Below are 18,146 nucleotides of genomic sequence, written 5' to 3'. Positions count from 1 at the left end.
CTAACATGCATGCAGTCAAAAGTGACACTCAACAAACCTATATTTCATATAGCTCAAGCACACCTGGTGCAACTAATGAAGCCCTTGATTAGTTGCATCAGGTGGGCTTGAGGCAACACCTGTTTTGCAGATTTGTGCTGTTGTGAGGGATTCTATTCAGGGGGTTGAATAATTTTGAGACTGCAGAAGTCATTAAAAGTTGCATTTTCCATTGAATGGGAAACCACTTGAAACATTTGTTCTGTTGAGCTATTTCAATTACTTTTGTTTGATTTGTTCATTGCAAACAGCTGAACGTCTAATTTTTGTCAATAAACTTAATTTGCAATAAGGGTTGAATAATTTCGATTACAACTATATATATATATCATCATATTTAATATGATCTTTTATATTCCCAAAACAATGAAGCCAGCAATCACAGTGTATTGAGAGGTTTATTCCATTAGAGCTATTCCGTTAAGGGCAGCAAAGCTTCATATCTTGTCGAGAGATATACTGAATGTAGCAGTATATTTTAATTAACAATAATTCAAAATAACAAACAAGCAGGATATATGAGATAATACGCAGAAGAACAACAACTGTCCACATGACATTTCCTCAAATTATGGGAGTCACTTATGTTAAACTGTAAACAATCAGAGAAAGGTTTGCGTTATGAATGCAAAAAATAGGCTTAAAAAAATTGGTACAATGAAGTGACATTATTCTACAAACCCTTCAACCATCAAACATTAAAAGGAAACTTAAAAGTGTAAAAACATTAACAAATTACTACAACAGACCATGAATAACTCTAAAAGCTCAATTCTTTCCACAGCAATATTACGGAGAGGTTAAATATGACTGTAGTATTTGTCTATATTATGTAACATACGTTGCCTTAATCAAAAATGTTCATTAACTTTAGCATTGAGTGATAATATTTCAAAGTGCTTTCTATCATTTTGACAGATGACAAATATTGTATTTACCTGCTGTAGAAATGTTCCAGTAAACACTGCTAATAAGGATAAGAACTAGAAAGGGGAGACAATTACATTTTAAAGCCCCAGTGTGAAAACAAACCTGGAAAGATACGTTTTGTGGGGAAGAAACGAGAGATTGAATTCCAGTGAATTATTCATGGGATATATCGTAAAGTAAATCAGGAGAGCAGACTACAAATGTGCAGTATATGTTGTCTTTTTTCATATGTTATAGCAGAATACAAAGAAAAATAAACTAATCAAGAGGGGGGGAAATGCAGCAGAATGAAAAGAGTTCTTGCCATAGATATTCTTGTGATACCATATCATATTAAAATACCAAGCATTATGTTATTCTTGTGACGTCTAAAAATTAAACTTTGAAATTGACAGCTCATTAGTCAAACTGGCTGATTAGGATTATTATCAGCGCAACCTTATTATTTTAAATTATTTGTTTCAGTCTTTCCATTCATTGGAAGTATCACCAAACTGGAAATGCCTCCCATAATTCAAAATGCAAAAAGCTTGTCAGGAAAAAGGTGAATGCAAAGATGAGAATAGAGAATAGACAACTGAGAACACAAACTGAGGGCTATATATAAATACACTGGTAACCTAGGGATGAAACAGGTGGGGCAAATCAATCAAACAATGTATCACCATGGAAACAAAATAGAAACACAGAGATACTAACTAAGGGGCTATTTACTGTTTTCAACTAAAAACGAAAACCTTTTTATGAATTTTGGCCATTCATTCACACGACAACTGCGTTTTGGGGGAAAGTGCAAACTAATAATACCGTCATTGTCTCTGTGTAAACTACAAAAAGGTGAATTTGTGAAAACGGTGGAGTCGTACGCATGTGTATAACATGTTCAATCTAGGCACGTACTTGACAACCAAAACAACAAAGGGGCATCACCAACTTCTGGCCTGACATAGTACATAATACAAAGTTTTTAGTCATGTTCTTGGGTCTGTGTGAACGGGGAACATTAAGGCAACGTTGTCGTCTTCACACGAAACTTTTCAAAAATGCAAAGGAAAAAACGGCCTTTGGCTCAAGAGCAGGCCAGCATCCGAAAAGAGAGACCGAACAACAGTTGCAATCACTTTTTATCCTTTCCCCCGACCATGTGACTAACACCCAGGTGTGAGATATTAAAACTGACCAATCAGACAATCACAACTTCCCCCATTGTTCAAACATTGTGGCTACAGGCCTTGGTTGCTATCAGCATGGTCTTTGTGTGAGAGAGGGGGGGTGAAAAGCAAAATGTCTTGAATTATTTCCAATCTTACAGCAGTAGCTAACAAGTCCAGTACTTGCTCTGCACTAGCAATGACCTACAGCAGAAAAAGCAATAAAAGCAGCAGCAGTGTAGCAGATCTATTCTGCCAAGACCAAAAATATATCAACATTGATATATCCATTACCATGCCAAACACTCTGAGAGTTCTTAGTGATCATAAGATACTTGTTTGTGTACTACTATGTGTACTATACAGTAGCCTATAATAGACCTACATTAAAATTGACTTTGCCCAAGCAACCACACAAACACCTTAGCAACATCCTAGAAACTACATTGTTGTGAAATACGGGTTTGCCTATTTCTTCTCTCATATCCTTCCTCTGCCCCTTCCGCATGGAAATCGTCCCTCTCAACAGGATATTAGGTCTGTGCTGAGCTTTATTGCCCTTAACCAAGAGACCTAAGGGAATGGTCCTCTCAGTCCACTGCGATTTCTGTCTTCACTGTGTTGTCAGGCCGGGCTTCAAGGTCATTATAACAGCTTCACGAGACCTGAATGCTAATGTTGCACTATAAAGCAGCATTACAATGCCAATCGGTCCACACAAGCAGTCCGTGTCTCGGGCCGCAGGCTGTGAAGTGGGAAAGCAAGCTATGGCTGAGTATATTAGAGCTCGTCTGATGTTTGGGTTCACATCAGGTAGAGATGACCTTTCTTGTTCCTGAACAGCAGGGCAGAAGACAGAGCTGAGTCAACCATAATGACAACATGCCACCAGATCCAGCACTCCCGTGCCCTATTCCAGCCTTCCACCAGGGAGAGGAAAACACCACTGGCATTAAACACAGTCAGCAGTAATGACAGCCCACAGCACATACCTAAACACCATGCAGGAAGACAGAAGGAGAGGTAGAGAAAAAGACAGGGCAGCTGGCAGGTATAAACTGCAGAGGTAGAGATGAAATGCAGGTTTTCTGATTGAAATGTACAGCTTTATGTGCTTCGTATGTGTCTGCTGGGCAGAAGAATATGTGAGTGCCTTTAAAAAGCAAAGAGCCAGAGAGGGAAGGAGATGGAGTTCAGACTCACACAACACTGCCACATAAAAGAATGATACACTCAGACCTCTTTTCTGTTTCCTAGTTCCTTACAGGCTGAAAATATCCAAGAGAAATTGATTTTGTTTTTAATGGGCTGAAATAAATCCAGTCAAAGTTAAATTGGCATAAAAAACGATCAATCTTTGAATTTTCAGAGACTGAATTTCACTAAAGTGCTAAAATTGCTTACGCTTTTATTTGATCAAAATACAGTAAAAACAGTAATATTGTTACAATATTGTTAATATTGTAATAGTCGTATTGTTAACAATTTAAACCAACTGCTCCGTATAAATTACATGCTGAAAATTTAGCATTGCCGAAATAAATTACATAAATGTATGTTTTTCTTTTGATGGCAAATCTGAATTTTCAGCATCATTACTCCAGTCTTCAGTGTCACATGATCCTTCAGAAATCCTTCTAATATGATGATTTGGATCTCAAGAAACATTTTTTTTTAATGAATAGAAAGTTCAAAAGAACAGAATTTATTTGAAAGAATTTTTTTTTGTAAAGATGTATACTGACACTTTTGATCAATCTAATGCATCCTTGATGAATAAAAGTATCAATATCTAAATATATGTATATATATATATATGTTGATACTTTTATTCATCAAGGATGAATTTTTGACTCCCAAGCTTTTAAATGGTAGTGTATTTGAAATATTTTCAAATACATTAGATGCATAATGGGGTCATGGAAATGCACTGCACATTAGGAATGACCAAGTTCATGACATCATGTCAAAGCTTGAAAATACCCACATCTTTTCTTTTGTCATTGTATTTCCCTTCACGATACACCTCAGGCAAGAAAAAACCTGATTTGTTTGTTTCCCGCAGTTTGCTGCTCCTCAAAAGGTGGCAGGGTCTCAGCAGACGTTGTCCTATATACTGTGTTGTGTTATTTCAAGGACGTCTCTGAACAGAGCTTGTAAAACATGTTTGGCATGCGGGCTGGAACATGAAAACTGCCATCCTCAGCTGAAAGAGAGGGAGCTATCATTAGTCCCACAGCATTTCAATGAGCCTCTTCAACACTGTAGCCCTATTCAAAGACAAATCCTAGTTATTTACACTCTAAAAAATGCTGGGTTGTTTCAACCCAATTTTGGGTAAAATATGGACAAACCCAAACGTTGGGTTAAAAATGTAATGTAAAAATTTAACCCAACGGCTGGGTTTGTCCATATTTTACCCAAATTTGGGTTGAAACAACCCAGAATTTTTTAGAGTGTACCTCAGCCTACTTTTCAGACAAAACTCTAAAACCAGTCAGTTCTTTAGAGTGGCATTTATTTACTCAAAAGTGTTGCTACACTCTAAAAAATGCTGGGTTGTTTCAACCCAATTTTGAGTAAAATATGGACAAACCCAGCCATTGGGTTAAATTTTTCAATTCCATTTTTAACCCAACGTTTGCGTTTGTCCATATTTTACCCAAAATTGGGTTGAAACAACCCAGCATTTTTTTGAGTGTAACATTCTAGTGCATAACGTTGTTTCTGGCGCCAATACTGTTTGACAAAACTATACATTTCAAGTGATTATATAAATTCAAAATCTGTATTTTGAGACCAATTTTATTTGAGCAGAAATACACAGTCTTATTATTGTGGGAAAAACTAAATAAAAATGGGGATAACTCATCCTGTACTATACAGATTTTTGTCCAATCAGATTCTTTCTAGAAATTTGAGAGTGATGCTGCCTTCCAATAAATACAAGTTTCATATTTTAGAATAATAAAATGATCATAAATAGTTTCCTAGACATGTATGGCCTTATAAGTCGTATTTACGACTGGGGAACTCTGAGATCATTTTTAAATTTTGATTTGATTGTGGTCAAAACACAGTTTTTAACAAATTAAATGCATGGATTAACAATTTTTAGAGTGAATTTTCATTTCATGCTGACTAAATGAATAATTTACTGGCCCCCATGTTATTTCAAACCTATATGACACTGTGGAACATACAAGAAGATATTCTAAAGAATGTTTTTTTTTTCATATATGAAAGTCAAAGGGGTCTAAGACAACATTGAACAATGTTGACTGACGTAGAATAAAGTCCGTCATACAGGTTTGGAATGGCATGAGGGTAAGTAATTGATGAAAGATTTTTCTTTTTTGGCTGAATCTTTACAGTGAAAAACAAACTGATGCTAATGCTATGCGTATTTACAGTGAGTTTCATATCTAGCAATGAAAGGCACATTTCTGCAATGATCCAAAGTAGCAAACATATCAGGGACAATGCGCTTGAAATGACCTGGGAAATGTTTCGCCGATTCCAAAGTCTTTTGTTTATCTCACTGATTCCTCCTGGCCCCTGGGGTTCGAAACACACAATGAGGCCATCGCGCACCCAGCATGCCGCTCTGGCATATAGGACATCTCTGCGCTCACATGGGGGTAACAGTGCTTTTGTACAGGAGCAGTGGCTCTGCAAAAGTGTTTACTTGCCCTCAGTATTGATCTGTTGCATGAAAACAGAACAAAGGTATGATCGATTAGCAGGCGAGGAACTTGTTTGACTCTGCCCTGTAGGTAGTCTGAGAGAGAAAGAAAGGGAGGGGGGAGGGAGGTCGAAGCCTTGGCATTCCTGTCCCAGGCTCTGTGGGTTTGTCCTGACTGGCACTGATGCCCAGGCATTCGAGATGAACCGATGACCACACCATCACCCAATGACCACATCACACCAGATTGACAAACTGCTTCATAATTTCATCTAAATTTGGACGGCATCATTTTTATCGAACACTGGCTCAATTTACTACAGTCCGTCTTCCAAAATCAATGGCCATTGATTAAAAAAATAGATTTTTCGAGGGAATGTGAAAGTCAGACGTCCGTACATGTTAATAATACAAAAGGAGAGCAAGTACGGACTGAATGCACGAAACAGCTTGTGAAGCCGTGCCACAATTTTACTGCCAATTTAAGTGAATTTCATCATTAAAAAAAAAACAGAGTCTCAGCCTGGTGTCCTTGCTCTTCCTCCATATATCCTTCACAGCCCCATATACACGCATACGTCCTGGAGTTTACCAGCCATATTAAGATTCTACAGAGACACTGTCATTCTGCCTCAAGAGGGAAGAAAACATTGTCAGGAAGCAACTGGCTGTAATGAGTGGCAGGGTTACCTACCACAGTGAAATCTTAATGAGGGATGGGGCTTTTCGCTGTGCATTCTCTCTGCAGAAATAGAGGAGAGGTACACACACTGCATTATAGAGCCATTATCATTTCATTTCATGTACAACTGAATGCTAGGCCACAGGAAATGACAAATACCACATGTTGCCTGCCTACAAATGAAATCATTAGCGGAGGGAAAAAAAGGTCTCTCAACAGATTATGTTGACATGCAATATTTCCTTTTGTGAATGAGATTGTTCTGGATGAAACAGAAGCCATTGTGTTTCGCATTTATGTAACACGATGGATGAAATTGGCTTAGGAAAAGTGCCTTTTGCAGATACTTAACACTAATTAAAAAATTCACGCTCTTTCGAATTATTGTTCAAAGAGAAGTTTGCACTTAATTCATGACACTTAATATAATCTAATCATTGTTGACATGCTCCATTAGCAGATGATCATACTGCGGCACTAACACTAAAGGACAAAACAATGATTTAAAAAATGATGCTCAAATTAAAGTACTTTGGTGGATGCCATGCGTAGGGCTTTACTAAAAAATACTTGTGAAAGGCCTAAAATATTTTTAAGCACTACTGTTAATCTGCATTTAGTACTTTTAGTGTCCTACTAGTAATAACTTTTTTTAGAACCAGAAAGGTACACACGCAGATTAAACATGACATTAAGAGACTGGCATTTTTGAATGACCTGAGATGAGATGTAATGGAGTTAAGGCTAAGTATGATAACTATAATGACAACTATAACCATAATGTTTTAATACTTGATCTAATTTGATGAAATAGCGAAGTCAGCAAATGACCAAGAGGAACAATATCATAAGAATTCATTTCAGAATAATTGTTTCCAGCTGATGAAAGATAAAGACATTGACAACCAATCAGAATCCACCCAACTTTACAGAACACAAGCATTTAAAACAGCAGACGACATACCTACAGTGTGCACAATTATAATAAAGAAAACGTTATCATCTGTAGGTGTGTGTAACCCCTCAGGTACTTCTCACCCTGCTCCGTGCGAGCCTCGAACCCGGGTCGCCGGCATGGGAGGTGGACACGCTAACAAGGACGCTAAAGATCGCTATCACTAGCATCAGTTGCTAGTGCACCTCTTGAGATTAGGGGAGTGAGGTTTACATGCACAGCTCTCACTAGCTGGCCTCTGTTACACTCAACCCCCTAAACCTCACTCCCATCCGGGTCACGACACTAATGTAAACAATTAATGCCCCACACCAAGCGGGACTTATAACATGGATAACAAATGGATAATATAGCATAGATCATTTGGTTTTAAGAATCTGATGATAAATATTTCATTGGTTTTTCTAGATTTTTGTATTTTAGCTGACCTGAGCATAGTTTTAGACACTGTTGAGATCTATTCTGAAACTGTACATCAGGGATGGACAACTTCGGTCCAGGAGGGCCACTGTCCTGGAGAGTTTAGCTCCAAAAAACACCTGAACAAAACTAATCAGTGTTTTCAGGACTAATAGGAAGCTGCAGGCATGTGAGTTTTTATCAGGGTTGGAGTTAAACTCTGCATCAATCAATCAATCTATCGATGAACCAACCAACCAACTAATAAAAACAATTCTAAATTAAAGCTGCAAGCTGCAAGCAGCGATGAAAAGGGCCCTCACACCCGTGCCACCGCCACCCGGCGGCTTTAGGAAAGCAGAGCACAGTAGGCAGTATGTAAATATAGGATGACCATGTCAAAGTAATTTGTATTCGCTAAAGTAATTTGTATTTGCCACACTTCCTGCTACCAGCAGGTGGCGCTATTGCTATAACCGAATATGAGCATGGTTATGTGTTCAGGACAGGAGTCTTATCAAACATGCAAAGTTTGGGGCAGATCGGACATTGTTTACCTGAGTTATTGCAGGCTGTCTGTGGTTGCCTAGCAACATCGGAAATGCAAGCAACTTTAATATTGAACTTATCTGATAATGCATATATCACCAAAAGGCTGAAATTGGGTGTACATTTGTCAGGACGCTGAGGACACGCCATTCAACGAAAACTCAAGATCTTCGCAATTAAATGTCGCAAAGGGCTTAAGATTATATTCACCAAATTTGAAGAAGATCAGATAAAAACTGTAGGAGGAGTTAAAGTAAATGTCTGGAAATGGCAAAAACTGCCCAAAAAGACTTCCTGTTGTGTTTAGGGCTACGCTCCAAGATACTTTTTTGTAGGTATTGGGTCATTACATGTATGTACCAAATTTCATAACTGTACACTGTAAAAAAATTTAATTAAGCCATTTTACCCCAACCAGTTCTGAAACCCATATCACACGTACATTTTCACCACTTCTGAAGCGTATGCAAAGTTTCATGAGTTTTCGACCATGTTTAGGCCCTCTAAAAAGCGATTCACTTTTAAGAAGAAGAAGAAGAAAAAGAAAAAGAAGAAGAAGAAATGGAGCAAAAACAATAGGATCCTCTCACCATCGGTGCTCGAGCCCTAAAAAAAATGAAAGAAGCAAAAACTTCCATTTCCATTACAGAAAATCACATGAATTTCCCATGTGTAAAACCATGCACATGTAAAATGTAACATGTGAAAACATGTTAAAAGCACATGTAAAATATGTGTTTTGCACATGGGAAGCGTGTGCTTTTGGAAAAAACTTGTGCGAATCCCATGTAAATTCTCATATGAAACACATGTGAAATGCATGTGTTTTTTCTGTAAGAGCTCTCTGTTAAATCTCGTTTGTTATTTAAATTTAATTTTGGAGTAAGAAAGATTAAGGTTATCTAGAATGCGTATTATTTTATGTAATGAAGGTAAATCACATGCTCCAGTGCACTCGTTTCCCACGTACTTCCAAACTATTATTCAAACCTTTTAGTTGTCATGGAGCCTCTGACAATGACCAATAAAGTGAGATTATATCTAATCCTTCCCATTCACAGCACATTCTATTAAGATGTGCATATTAAAACCATTAAGTAATAATGTGTCATTTCTCTGCCAGAAATCATATTTTTTCTTTCTATAACTTCACGGTTATTTCTTACAAATTATGTGCCCTTGACAATCAAAAGCTAATTTTATTCATCTATCATTAACCCTCCATCTGTTTAATAATCAAATGATCTTGCTTACTACAGTCTCTCCCATGAATTACTGTTGCCATGGACACAAACATCAGTTGTGATATTTATTTCACATGTTATTTGTGACCCTGGACCACAAAACCAGTCATAAGTCGCACTGGTATATTTGTGGCGATAGCCAACCAAACACTGTATGGGTCAAAATCATCGATTTTTCTTTTATGCAAAAAATCATTAGGATATTAAGTAAAGATCATGATCCATGAAGATATTTTGTAAACTTCCTACCATAAATATATCCACATTTTATTTTTGTGAGTGGATGCAGCACAATCGCCAACAGAAATGGAAACCTTTTTCTCAATGGCGATTTTCTCATTATTTCGATTTTTTGTGCAAATTTCCCGATTTTCAAATAAATGTATCTCGGCCAAATGTTGTCCTATCCTAACACGCCATACATCAATGGAAGGCTTATTTATTCAGCTTTCAGATGATGTATTAATCTCAATTTCATAAAATTGACACACAAGACTGGTTTTGTGGTCCAGGGTCACATATGTGTCAGTAGACTCTCTATTATCCATCGAATGTGTATTCACATTTATATTGCATTATTATGCTCTATTTTTCATCATCTCCATCAGTATGCCAATAATATCACACTTCATTACTCAAAGAAGCGATTCTCAACCATTTCCTATTTTAGGTATGAGGTGGAAGGAAGGGAGTAGGTAGTGCAGGTCCCCAAAGATCTGCTGTGACTTGTGTCATGCGACCCATAGTAGGATACATTATTGAACCTGTCTGTGCCCTGTGCATGCCTCCAAGCAGCACTGGCTGGTACCTAGCAACATCAGTTACAAAAGTTGTGCCTATGGCCTCTGCCATGTATTGCCATCACCGTGGGGTAATTGGTCCGGCACTGCTTCCAATTCTGTACAAGTCGAGCCTATTTTTCCAGTCAGTCTGCCTTGCTCTATGTTTAACAAGCTATTATACCCCCCAGCTCTGCCGCTGAGCCCGGGGACATTGCATGTACGTGGGAGGCGAGCTGTACTGAATCAAATGGAACTGAATCACGATCCTTGTTAAGATAGAGAAAAGATTCAGCTGTCAGTTTTACAGTTAACATGAGGTTACAAGTCATGACAAACTGAAGTCTTGCAGACGTGTCATTGCGAATATCTGATTTCTAGCTTCTTCTTTTTTTTACTTTGGCTGTGTTTGTGCTCTCCTGTAATTTCACATGCCACGATAAATTAAACCGCCCCTCCCTTTCCCTCTACTAACCTATTTCCGCAGAAGACTGTCCATGGCAAGGTCTTATAAAAGCTCTTGAAATTTCACTGAGCCCAGCTGGATCATGGGAGGCACATGGTTAATAATTGGGATCCACTCCAGTTCCAGCTTTTCAAGCACAGTAGCCAACATGCCTGCTGAAATGAAAAGCTTAAACCAGCCTAAGATTGTATGCTGGTCTTAGCTGGTTTAGATGGTCCAGTAGCTCCCCCGGCCTGGCTGTTGTTGGTGTTTGGCTGCTTTAGCTGGTCTGACCAGCTGTTAAGTGATTAAACCCCCTGTAAGCCAGCCAATCAGACCAGCTGAGATGATCAAACTAAGGCACATTTAAACTTTGTTTTGTCAGGGAACAGAAGCTTGTCTCCACCTCGGAGTAAAAAATAAAATCGGTAATTATGAGATGAAGTTTACAAAAAGGAAATAAAGTCACATTCACATAAAATCGCAACAGCAAGTAGGGCTGGGTGATAAATCAATATATTAAAGATGATCAAATAAATCCACAATATCAATAATAAATTGAGTTATTTTTAATATTTAGCCTACATCTAGATGATAAGGTGTGTGGCTAAATTCTGCGAGTCTCAAAGTGAATGAGCGCCACAGTTTTGTCTACTAGTACACACGCATGATGCTCATGGTGTTTTCAGCATCTGTCGTCTCACTGTACGAGGACATACAATATGAAATTCATTTTAATGAACATTTTAACCATTTTATTTGAGAAAACCTATTGCTATAGCCTACACACTGGAACTCAATCGTCTATCAAATAAGCAACAATCAAAGTTAGGTTTCACTTGAAGAAAGTATGATAGAAATGTATTACTACTAGCCTACTGTGTAGTACAACCAAGTTATTTTTCATCCATGTTTTAATTATGAATTATATTATACAGTGTGTATACAGTTCTGTTATGCACCACTTTACTTGCAATGATTTCATGGGTCCTAAATTATGAAATTTTTATTAATTCTCAAGGTCTGACAAGCATGTGGAATGCTGTTCCTTCCCCATGTATGGTATGAAATGAATTCTGCAGGCTTGACAACTTTTGAGTTAAAAAACTCTTTTTTTTTTACACAAAAAAACTTGCATCACAACATGTGTATTGTGATTGTCAAAACATTTCTTTACAGTTTTTCATTAAGTTTAGTGACAACATGCTACAATGTTTACATGGTACAAAAACTGGTAACCTATAGTGCTTGACACAAATTTAAATTCTTAAGCCTGCAATTCTATTCCGAATCTTAATTCAATATTAATTAATTTGGATAAATATCAGGTACAGTAGCTACATGTAAATTGAAATCTCAAGGAAAAAATCTCTCAACTAATGCTGTAAACGTACATTTAGCCCTGTCAGCTGGTATTATTAGGCCTATTAAAGTTTATAATGAATGAATAATAGTTATCTTAGACGTGTATATCTGCTTTGTGCGCACAAATGCTACATTTCACAATGCCACATCTTCAGTGATCGTCGCGCAGGGTCAGCTTATATAGTGACCTTGCTTGCACTGTGGGGAAATTGTGATTGGTGTAGACTGGTCCAATCAAGAGGTTACAGGTCTTCATTGGTTTAATTAAAACTCATACATTGTTAATGTGTTCGACTTCATGCGGTGCTGTGCAGACCGAATGGCGTATGGCATCAAAATACCACGCAAATCTTTCTAATCGCTCTGGCAGTTCTTGATGTCATACGCCAAACGGTCTTTGCAGCACGTTGGCTTATTTAATTTGGCGTCAGATTTACTTGGGCAGCGTGATAGCATGAGATAGAGACTGGCAGCGTGAAAGAGCCTAAAAGCGTGCGTCTCATGCCCAATGCGTGAGAGTTGGCAACCCTAAATATTGTGATAAATATCGGTATTAAATTATATAGAAAAAAATGATCATATTTTCTGGCCATATCACCCAGCCCAAACAAAGAGGCACATTGCAAGGCAATGTAACAAATGTGAGATATAAAGTCAGAATTATGAGAAACAAAGTCACAATTGTACGATTTAAAGTCACATTGTGAGATATAAAGTCCGAAGTTAAACCTGAGGGCTCTTAAAATGAGTAATTGCATTGCAATTGTGAGAAAGTCACATTGCGTCATATAAATTCACAATCATCCTTTAATTTTTAAAGGATTTTAAAGGAGAGCCAACTCTCTCTACCCTTAACGTCACAGCCTTGTAATCTCACATATAGCCTCCTGAACATGTTCACATTGTTCTTCATGAAGAACTAAGGCTCTCAGGACAAGCCCAAGAGCAGGAAATGAGGCAGTCTTCTGATAAACACATCTTCTTTTAGCAGTATGAGGTCCTTTTATGATATCAAGTATTCCATAGGGATTTGGACAGATATGGGAACGTGGTGCTCATTAGTCGAAGTTCACATGCTGTGCCATAATTAATGCAATTTTCAGTTTGCACATTTATATATGTGATGGAATGAAGACCACCTACTGATGTTCCAGACATTACCGATAACTTGCCAGGCAACACATCGTGACATATGAGAATGCTAACCGTGCGGCTTATGCACTTTAGACGTGTTTTGATGTGTGTATGAGTGAAAAGGTATTGGAGGGACTGATTGCTTGAGTGGAAAAGTGAGGTAAACTGTTGACCTTATGGTAATTTATAAGTAAAGAAATGTTTGGTGGAATAATCCACAATACCCCATCACAGATGTCCTTATGACTTATGTTATGGAAATTAACTTATTAAGCATATGGTGCCTGAAAGATAAAGATTTCCCTTAAGCCAAAGGCAAAAACAGATCTATTCTAGCATATGTTTCAGATGGGTTGCTGATTCAGTAGCTAAACGCTTGACCTTGCCAGCTGGTAAAGGATGACAGACTCAGAGGTCCCTTGTGAGAATCATTTAGATTATTCAGAGGATTTACACTCAAGATCAAATGACCACAAAAAGAGCAACGGTGAAAGCTCTGACTCACAGGAACAATTCATGCCAGGTCAAGACTGATCTTCCGAAAGTACTTAAATTCACATAAAACATTGTTTAGTACATTTGAACAGCACAATACTAACAGTGGTTCATCAGGAATGGACTTGAATAGGATTGGACTTGGTCCTTCTCCCCTATGCACAGGGTGATACCAGAATAGAAATATTCATAATTCCACTTAGCTAAAAATACTGAATTATGTTAGACACATCACTCTGTCCCTGACTACATATATTTAAACAGCTTTAAACAGTGTATTTTATTAAATAATGTATTTTATTTTTAATTTACTAATAATAATGAATAAACATGGAAGCTCAAATGTGTGACATCCTGTGGGCACTGAGCTTTGGCATTTTCAGACCTGGACCTGGTTCACAGAACGCATGCGAGACGCTGGCAGTGGAATGGGGAAAATTTGCAAGGTCTCGAGATGCGTCTTTTAAAAGTTGAACTTCTTTTAACTTGAGCACAGTGTTTTTAGAATCCCGTGTCATGCACGAGGCGCTGCAAAAGACACAAGACCCGAGCGCAATGGTCAAACACGTCTGTCTAGTGAACAGAAAAATAATGGAAAAGTAGATCCGTTCTGTATTAACAGCCCCTTACTTCCTGTAACGTACATGTGCTCTCAAGTGACCCAGGCTAAATCCGAAATCGCCCCCTAAACTCTCATTCACTATTCCCTACGTTAGTCCACTAATACTGTTCACTTTAAGGAGTGAATGAAAACAAGTGAGTGAATTCGGACTGCCGTTGAGCGTTCATCGGTTGTACATTCATTAATGCGGTTCAATGAGGGATTGAATAAGTGCACTCAATGACGTCCACTGTGGTTTCGGACACCACTACAAATGGCTGTCCCTTCAAATAACGCCCTATTTGAGGGTATAGGGGGCGATTTCGGATTCAGCCCAAGACTTCAAGTGTGGGTATTGGGACATGCCTGATATTAAAAGTCCTACTTCCTGAAGAGCATGGATAATCCACCAGGCAGGGAGCATATGATGTGTAGTTGATTATACAAAAGCTTTTTCTGGAAAGCATTGATGATCATGTTAATGGTGTAGAGGCCTTGAAAGTCATATATTAAATATGATACATACATGCCTTTAGAAGCTTTTTGTTAGGAACAAACTAAAAGTTTGAATTGTTATCAATTGAAAATCTTGCCTTGACATTTCTTTGATGGCTGTGGTCAGTATTAACTCTCAAAGTGATGCTTGAATATTCAAATCTATGTTGTGATCATTGTTCTGAATCCAATCCGGATGAGTTTTTCAAAGTTTTCCAAAACATGAGTTTTTCTCAATTTGCTGCTTCTTCTTTTTTTAACTAGTCAACTGTTGATAGAAAACAAATGCATGAAGCTAGAAAAAAAACTGTATTTTTTATTTAAAAGCAGAGGGTCTATTCTTTCTTTTGATATATTGCATGTTCAGATATTCATGCAACAAAATATTCTGGTGGCCATGACATTTTTGTGAAAATGATCAAAAACGCTGGCTGTGGCTTGTAGGGAAAGAGTTAATATACAGTAGCAGGATATTGAGGGTAATGTCAGAGGTGACTATAGCTGGTCTAGTTAGATGAACTGGTTTCCAACCCGCACGCCAACATGTCATTGGGGCAATACAGAACCAGGGGAGGAGAGAGAGGGAAACTTTTCATTTTAATTAGTTCCTGCTGCTGTCTAGAAACAGGCGTGGAGGTCAGTTGTAATTGGTTTGTTTTTATATTGAGATGTCCAGGCCAGAATGATTGGATGTGGGTGAGTTTTGGAAGCTGCCCTTTTTCTCAACCCCACTTTCTCTCTATCTCCTTCTGTTGCTTCTCTCAGTCTGGCTCTACCACAGATACTGGAAAAAATCTGTGGATCCTGGCGAGCTTCGGGGCTTGGCATGGGGAGAAAAGCCACTGCATGGCCCATTCCACAGAGAAATTTGCCAAGCACATAGTCTTTCTCTCACACAGGCACAAGGCAGAATGGATGTCTGTGACAAAATGTGGAGGAATTTATATCATGCAGAACGATTAAACCTGAGGGCTCATAAAGTATGTGTGGGTGCAAGGCAAGCGGTTCCTCAAAGTTTCCAACTAATGCTAATAGGTGTTCAACAGTAACTGAAGTGAAGTGAAGAGTGTGTGATTACTGATTGCCAGGCCTGCATTTAGATTCTGTGCTTGCAGAATAAAGCAATTTCAATATTTTATCACACGTTTATTAGCCTCCAAACACTATGCAAATTTCATACATTAATATAGAGGGATTTTCTTGTAGAATTCTGTATAACATTGTAAAAGTCAGTTTTAATCTATTTAATGCATCCTTTCAAAAAAATGTACTGACCCCAAATGTTATCATTAAATGGTAGTGATGATATCTTGCAGTTCATGTTGATTCATTAACCGCTTTGATGGACTCAATTCAGTGAAAGGATTCATGGGACTGATTTAAAATGGCGACTCGTGTTTTTTGAAATAATTATTAAAAGAACTGCCTCAAAAAAGTAATCCTTGGGCCAGATGGCCCAGTCTGTTGTGATTGGTCTACCGCGTACACCGCGTGTCGGGAGCTTCATGCCCATTTCCATAACTAAACTTAAGCTCCGTCCAGAGGCTTCCTAAAGCTCAGCGTTTGTACACACAGTAAAGATGACGTCAATTTTACCATTATCAATCCGAGCGCGAGTCCGATGAAGCAACATTGGAAGAACTGTATCAATATCAGTGCATACGCCCAGCACTAACGTGAATGGCTGAGGTAACATAAACGTTTTTAAAAAACAGATCACAAATGCTCCATCCTTTATCTTAATCAAAGTAGTAAGAATGACAGACAATCTGCAATAATAGAAACAGTTTTAGGTAGTGGCCCACAGCTGATAAGCAGTACTTTGTATATCAGTAAGACCGTAATAATTTGAGTTAGCCGGTTAGCAGGAGACTCACACTATATAAAACACAAAACGATGTATTTTAAATACCTGGTACAATATATATATATTAATAGCTAATTATTCATACTTACAGGTTGCGATTCTGAGGAGCAAGTTGGTCTAAATAAACTGGGTGCAACTGACTCATCTTTCAAGAGCAAGCTAGATTTGAGAAGCAGTCGTAAAATGACGTGTTGTGGCCGTGTCAAGTTGTTCACGGGCGGACAACGTACAACATAGGTGTGAATTATGCAAATGTATTTTCTAGTGACGTAGAACCATCACGCAGTGGGATTCGAAATACAAACGATTTGTTAAGGCGGTTCAGAGTCGATTCTTTCTTTTGGGAGACAATAACTTGATTTATCGTGCACTTTCGACTTAACAACTTTGCAGAACGTTTACATTCACAAACAGCTATATTACTGTATATTACTTGAATTCATTAAATAGAATGGCTCACAATTCATTTGGGGATCAGACTGCTCTGTTCACATTTTATGTTCCCTTTCAAGGGAACTCGCATTGCGTCGATTGACGCTGAGGGAACGCTTCGCGTGATGAAATCTTGAAGCACATGTAAAATCAGTTCAATGGTATGACGGAACTGGGACCTGGGAAAATCGAGCACCTGGGACCCTGGTGTAGAGTCCAAGTTCAAAGAGTAGAACCGAGGTTACAGTCGTAACTGAGGCGTTTTTGGGTTACTAGAAATAACTGACTCAAGAGTTCATGTTTGTGAATCAGACTACACACTTGTCACGTTGTATGTTTCCACGGAATATTTTGCTTGACATTATTTTGCGGTAAACAGTCTATTTATGTCATTAGATTCAAGACAAACTGCAATCTCACATTCACAACTCATGTAAAATATGATTTATTTTGCTGTGGCACTAAAGATTCAGCAGGGGAGAATGCCGCAGATAGCAAACTGACATAGAATCAACCTAGAGTCGATGTTACCTTGTTATCTAATACTACATCATTTATGTTTCCACATTCCGTGCCTTCTCAAGAGCCTTAAAGTTTATGCCATTCAGACAAATTTGTCTGTCTAATACTGATTTCTCAGTAGAATGTTAACTGTATACTTATTATTGTGTTCCCTTACATTTCATAGCCTGGTTGTGCTGTGTGCAATATAAAAATATTGCAATGTTGACAGAGATCATTGCCTCTTAACATTGTCTGACCTCAAATCCAAACCAGTGTTTGCAGTGCATAGGTCAAGTGGAATCAAAATGTTTCTCCTGAACTGCACAGAAGTTTGACAAAAACATCAGAAATGTACAGTATATATATAAGGTATATATATAAGTAGCCTGTTGTAT

This window comes from Phoxinus phoxinus (assembly GCF_949152265.1).
Source record: "Phoxinus phoxinus genome assembly, chromosome: 5".
Lineage (NCBI taxonomy): Eukaryota > Metazoa > Chordata > Actinopteri > Cypriniformes > Leuciscidae > Phoxinus > Phoxinus phoxinus.
Note: the sequence above shows the minus strand (reverse complement) of the source record.